General features: G+C 40.6%; 1 pseudogene; it reads right to left on the bottom strand.

The window, feature by feature from the left end:
• Positions 1–944: 944 nt before the first annotated feature.
• On the bottom strand, positions 945–2,442 carry LOC131918831 (eukaryotic translation initiation factor 5-like; annotated as a pseudogene).
• Between the last annotated feature and the right edge of the window lie 4,911 nt (positions 2,443–7,353).

The following is a 7,353-nucleotide window of genomic DNA, read 5'->3' as shown; positions in this document are numbered from 1 at the left end:
AGCCTCAGCTGAGAAAATTCCTTCATACAATTGAGTTATAGGCAAGCCTGTAGGGCATTTTCTTATTTAGTGATTGATGTGGGAGGGTCCACTGTAGGTGCGGACACCCCTGGCTGGTGGCCCTGGATTCTATAGGAGAGCAGGCTGAGCAAGCCATAGGGAGCAAGCCAGTAAGCAGCAGTTCTCTGTGGCCGCTGCATCTCCTGCCTCCAGGTTCCTGCCATGTTTTAGTTCCTGCCCTGACTTCCTTTGATGATGAACAGTGACACCAAAGAATACACCAAATAAACCCCTTTTTTTTACCCAAGTTGATTTGGGCCATAATGTTTCATCATAGCAATAGGAACCCTGACTAAGACAACCTATTGGGGGCACCATGCCTGGGAAGAAGTAATTGTTTATCTTTCAGCAGACAATAGTTTCCTGATGTTGTCTAGGGCTGGGGCCCCATAACATTTTATTTTTACAAAAATCATGAGGACTGCTTGAATGGTGAGTAGATATCTGGCTGTGCAATGTGAAAGCTCCCTGGCTTTGGTGAGACTGGGGATATATCTTGGATCCATAGCAGATGGAATATCGAGGTTCAGCAGGTGTGAGCCTATGACATAGAAACAGAACCAGGCACCTAGTAGTCCAGACAATAAGAATTGCTGACAATCATTGTTTTCCCATCAGCTTCTTCCCACAGGCTTTCTAGACATTGTAGAGTTATCAAATGCATCACAGCATTAACCCCATAGAAAGAAACTAAGCTTATTCCAGCTGAGGGAGGCCTGACAGCAGGAGGCTGGGCATTCCTTGCCCAGAGAGGAGTCATTTAAGAGCATGTTAAGAAAGAAGCCAGTCAGTTTCAAAGAAGAGCATGAGGGAAAATATAATAGCAGAAATTTATTTCTAATTTACTTAATGAGTAACATGCTAATGGCAGTAGCCTTGGCAATTACCTTCATTTCATACACTAGATGAAAACAACACAATTATGTGGTCAGATCATCTTCTAGAGCTCCAATTTCCCACCCAAACCAACCAACTTCTAGAGCTTTATTTTTTCCGTAACTTATAATTGAATCTAGCAGAACACTGTTCTGTGATGAGACTCTATTCAAACCACTTTAAATTGAAAGAAGAAACTTCAAACAAACCATTTCAGTGCATGAACTTAACTGCATTTGCTTGGAACCTTCTTCTTATTTTCAAGGAAAAGAAAAACAAATTTTAAAAGCTTTGGAATAGTGAACTGTATGACTACAGGTAAAATATAAAACAGTGACTATCAGCCCAGCCTGTAATCTCGGGTACTCAGAAGGCTGAAACAGGACAGCCGTAATTCTAGAGAACCAAAATATAATGTCGAGGCTAAGGGAATGGATCAGTTGGGAAAGTGTCAGCTGTGTAAGCATAAAACCTGAGTTTGGGTCTCTCAACACTCATTTTAAAAGCAGGTCATGGTGGCATGTGCCTACATTCATTTTTTTTTTTTTTTTTGAAGAATGACCAAAATCAAATCTTTACTTTTTATAACTGTATAAATGTGATCCAAATGTGTCCACCAGTAGTTTTTTCAAAAGAAATATGCTATAAATAAGCAAACTACAACTGCTCACTGATGTGTATGGACTCCCTAGATGTCTCATTGGGCTTAATCATAGACCACTCACCGTAATAGCTTTTTAGTATCAAGTGTAGCATGAGGTTAAGCCATTTTAGCTTTTGCACATACATGTTGCACTTCTGGCTGATAATGGAGAAAATTTTTCAGCCATACACTGTTAAGCTAAGCTGTATCCATCCTTTTAAATGGCATCAATATCAATGTCATCATTCTTGTGGTCAGACTTCACAGTTTCAACTTTTGATTACCCTGGTAGTCTTTGAATATACCACCTCAATATTTTCATCTTCATCTTCTTCCTCACCACTGAAGATTCTTCCTCTGCTTCCTTCAACCATTTAATAAACGGTTCTGCTCTGACACGAATCTCTTTGGCTCATTCTTTTGAGACATATTTCTTAGAGGCCTTTTCCGACTAGCTGATGATGACCTCTTCTTCTAAAAGGTCTGCATCATACATCTCCTTCAAGACATATGGAATCTTGGAGATCAGCCAAGCTTGATACGTTGCTACCACACTTTCCAAACCATGAAGAAGGTACCACTGAGCCTTTTTGCTGTTATGACAAAATCTTCAGAAGTGGTGCCTGTATTTCTTGATCTGCTCTCTTATCTTCTCGTTAAAGAGAACTTCAGTCAAAACAAGAGGACCCATGGCTTTTACCTCCAGTCTTTCCGCCTCAGCAACAATTTCTTCATCAGATGAATCAGTAATACCCTGATCTTTCTTTTTCTTAACAAAATCAAACAGGATGTTAACATGTTCTTCTACAGTTCTTTCCAAATCATCGCTGAGTGTCAGAACTTTTGCATGTACATTCATGTTTTTTTAGGAGGCAGAAAGAGGAGAATCTGTTGTAGTGGGTAGCCATTCCAGCTTTGTTCTGGAAGTTCCAACCCCCATTGAGACTTCGGCAACTGTCACGCCTACAAGGCGGGGCCAAGGGAGGCGCCTGGGGACCCGAGATCCGGATCGGCGAACGCGCTCTTGGTTCCAGGACGCTGGATGGTGGAGGTAGACAGAGGAGAGCTCCAGAGAACACCGCTGGACTGTGATACACCTTCCCCAGACCCCGCGACCTACCTATCCCTTAATTTGTAAGTTACGCCATTAAATAAATCTCCTTTTAACTACGTGGAGTGGCCTAAATAATTCCACCAATATCTGGCGCTCACGTGGGGCAAATCCCAAAAGCCTGGGTGGCTCCTGCCCTCAGCCTCCTACCCGGCTAGCGGGTACCTAAACCCGCCTGCAAAGTTCCATATAACCAGGGAACACCTACACGGTTCCATTCCCGAAAAAGGGAGCAGCTAGTCCGGTCTCAGCTCCCTAGCTTAGCTCTGAGACCAGCGAAAGAGGCACTCCTCCGCTTCCTGAGTGCACGCACGCCAGCTGCGGCTCGGCTCCGCCATCTTGACTCCAGCGATCTGCAGTCAGCCAAGATCACCAGCAGGCCCTGCTTTGGAGCTGTACCATCGCCACCTGCTGGCTGAAAAGTGCTACTACACCCCCCAAAACCACGAAAGGTAAGTAAAAGTACCTGATAATTTTACACCTTAAAATTGACTGACAAATTTTGAGTAATTCTGGTAATATGGCTGACAACATTACCTCACAAGAATTTGAAAACCTTTTTGCCTGTATGATGAATAACATCTTCCTGGAAATATACGACCTTCCTAAGGCATATCTGGCCTGTACCATTTTGGCATTCATCGTAATAATTCACACAGTGTTCAAACACTGGTTTAAAAACAAGAACAAAGATGAGTTATTATTGGGACTGATACAGGCTTTAAGCGAGAGCAATGACGGCTTACAGAAAAAGATTCTATCTCTGGAATCTGCTTTAATGGATAGCAATGAGACCTTAGAGAAAAAGATTCTCTCTCTGGAATCTGCTAACCAGGATTTACAGGCTTTCAAAACTAACAATGATGGCTTACAGAAAAAGATTCTATCTCTGGAATCTGCTTTAATGGATAGCAATGAGACCTTAGAGAAAAAGATTCTTTCTCTGGAATCTGCTAATCAGGATTTACAAAACAGGCTTGTACCAAAAATTGATCTTATTGATAATAAATGTGAATATTTAATGGACAGAACACTAACTCTCCAGACACTATATAAGGAAGAAAGATTATCATTAATTGATAAGATAAGGTCCATGGAATCATGTGTTTCTGAGGAACATAAAAACTTCTATGATTCCATGAGAAATCTGGAGTCCCTTGCCAGAGAGGAGGTTCACTCCCTAGAACAGACCCTAGATGCTCGTTTGCAGGCCTTAGAAGAAACTCTCAGTAAACATGACAAGGGACCTAATAAGCAGAAGGGCAAGGCCATAGAGGTTGTAACATCTCCAAATGGCTCTCACACAATGGCTTATCCTGTTATTATCCATGAGAAGCCAGCGGATGACACACACCCCGAGCCATATAATACATATACATTACAACCAATTTCAACAAGGGACTTTAAAAATATAAAGGAAGCAGTAGTTACGTATGGGATACACTCCACATACGTAAAACAATTGTTAAATTCATGGTCTACCTCACATAGAATCATCCCAGATGACTGGCATCAGTTGATTTCAGCTGTTCTAGAATATAGTCAGCAGCTACAGTGGAAAAGCTGGTTGAGAGAAGAGGCAAAAAATTTAGAACAACAAGGTAAACTCAGAGGTTTTGTGATCTCCCAAGATCAAATACTTGGTGAGGGATGTTTTGCTGACAGGAATGTACAAGCCATTTATGATGAACATACAATATCCCTATGCCGTACAGCAGCTCTAAATGCTTGGGAAAAAATTCCAGAACCTGGAAAACCAACTGAGGTATACACAAAGATATTTCAGGGACCGCACGAACCCTTCACTGATTTTTTACAAAGACTGAACACAGCTATAACAAGAGCTGTATCAGATAAAGAATTAAGAAAAGTATTAACTGAGTCCTTGGCATTCGACAATGCTAATGCAGAATGCAGAAGAATACTTACACCATTAAAGATCAGATCAGCTCCTTTGGAAGAATGGATTCAGTATACTAATGGTGTTGAGTCTCGTAACTACAGTAATGAGGCTTGGATAGGAGAGACAAATCCCAGAGGTGAAAGAAGGCCCCGTGTTACCAAATGTTTTAAATGTGGTACACCAGGTCATATAAGTAAAAACTGTACATGGGGTACTCCTAGGAGTAATACTCCTTTTAGGAATAGCCTAAACAGGAGACCCCAACCACCTCCCGGATTATGTAGAAGGTGTGGCAAAGGCCGACATTGGACCAGTGAGTGCAGATCAAAAATAGATATACGAGGTAACCCTTTACTGGCGGGAAACACTTCAGGGGGCCTCTTGCAGGCCCCCAAATCAAATGTAGTACGAACATTCCCAGCCACTGTGGAAGAAATTCCTCTCCAGGACAACTGAATAAACCACTGCCTAATGTAAAAACCGATACTGCAATGGATGATAAAACAGCTCTGATGGATGGATCACAGTTTACAAAGAACACTATAAAACAAATATTTTGGCAGACTTCCATAAATGGTCAAAGACCAAAGCTTAGAATTCGAATTAATGGCCTGGTTATGGAGGGACTGGTAGACACAGGTGCAGATGTGACTATAATTACACCAAAATCATGGCATCCGAATTGGCCTCTTCAAGAGGTAGATGTCCAACTTTTAGGGATTGGCACCCTATCTCAGATAAAACAGAGTTCGAGATGGGTTGAATGCATAGGGCCAGAAGGACAGAGAGGAAGACTGAAGCCATATGTAGCAAATGTAGCAGTAAATCTTTGGGGCCGAGATCTGTTACAACAGTGGAATACCCAGATTAAAATTCCTACACTTTCAGAAAAAGAATACAGACCAATGCATGTTTCTAGGAATAATATCATCGCATGCTATAAAAATCAGGCACCAACCATTCAGGCTGTTCACAAACAGAGCACAACTGCTGTTGAACTCTCAGAAGTACCAACTGCCTTACCTTTAAAATGGCTAACTAATAAACCTGTCTGGGTTGGACAATGGCCTTTGACAAAAGAGAAGCTACAAGCTTTAGAACAGCTGGTTCAAGAGCAGTTAAATGCTCAACACATTGAAGAATCTACCAGCCCTTGGAATTCTCCTGTATTTGTTATTAAAAAAAAGTCTGGTAATTGGAGAATGCTGACAGATCTGAGAGCTATTAATAAAGTAATTCAGCCAATGGGCTCCCTACAGACTGGGATGCCCTTGCCCTCTCTGCTACCTAAAGAATGGCCTATAATAGTTATTGACTTAAAAGACTGTTTCTTTACCATACCCTTACAAGAAAATGATAGAGAAAAATTTGCCTTCACAGTACCTAATTATAACAATTCTCAGCCAGTCAAGAGATATCAATGGAAGGTCCTCCCACAGGGAATGTTAAACAGCCCTACTTTGTGCCAATACTTTGTGCAGAAACCATTGGAGATAATTCGTGTAAAGTTTCCACAATCCATAATTTATCACTATATGGATGATATCCTATTAGCTGATCCAAAGTTAGATACATTAGAAAGCATGTTTGAAGAAGTAAAAAAAGTTTTGCCTCACTGGGGACTGCAACTTGCTCCTGAAAAAATACAAAGAGGAGATTCTATTAACTACTTAGGATATAAGATAGAGCTACAAAAAATTAGACCCCAAAAGGTACAGCTAAGGAGAGATCGATTGAAGACTCTTAATGATTTTCAAAAGTTATTAGGAAGCATTTCCAACTTACTGGGTATCATGGGAATACCCAAAGATGGACTACAAAATTTGGCTAATACTCTAGAAGGGGACAAAGAATTAAATAGTCCAAGAGAATTATCAGCCGAAGCTGAGAAGGAATTGGCTCTAGTAGAAAAGACAATTCAAGAAGCACATGTGGATCGTGTGGATCCAGAACTTAAATGCATTCTTGTCATATTCCCCTCCAGACATTCCCCAACAGGTATTTTGATGCAGAGGGAAGATATTATATTGGAATGGATATTCCTACCACGTAAACCAAATAAGAAATTAAAGACTTATATAGAAAAGATCTCTGATTTGATTCAAAAAGGTAAACTAAGACTTCGCCAGTTGACAGGAATGGACCCAGCAGAAATTGTAGTACCTTTAACTAATGAAGAAATTTCATCACTATGGAAAGATAATGAATACTGGCAGAGAGCCTGCAGTAACTTTTTGGGAGAGATTAACAACCACTATCCCAAAAGCAAGAGAATAGAATTTATAAAGAAAACCGAATGGGTCCTTCCTCACATTGTACGACAAAAGCCAATTTCTGGAGTCCTCACATTCTATACTGATGCAAATAAATCAGGGAAAGCAGGATATAAATCAGGAGACTTAAGTAAAGTGGTACAAAGTCCATACAGCTCTGTACAAAAGGCAGAACTGTATGCCATTCTTATGGTACTGATGGACTTCACAGAACCCCTCAATATAGTCACTGACTCTCAATATGCAGAGAGAGTTGTTTTACATATTGAAACTGCTGAATTTATTCCTGATAATACAGAATTAACTTCATTATTCATACAATTGCAGGAAATCATCAGAAAAAGGGAACATCCTATATATATAACACATATCAGATCCCATACAGGTCTGCCAGGACCTCTAGCACAAGGTAATGATGAGATTGATCAGTTACTAATAGGTAATGTGCTAGAAGCTTCAGAATTTCATAAGAAATACCACACAAATA

The sequence above is a fragment of the Peromyscus eremicus genome, chromosome 8b, assembly GCF_949786415.1.
Source record: "Peromyscus eremicus chromosome 8b, PerEre_H2_v1, whole genome shotgun sequence".
Classification (NCBI taxonomy): Eukaryota; Metazoa; Chordata; class Mammalia; order Rodentia; family Cricetidae; genus Peromyscus; species Peromyscus eremicus.
The sequence above is the reverse complement of the archived record's forward strand: the minus strand, read 5'-3'. Positions and strand labels throughout refer to the sequence as shown.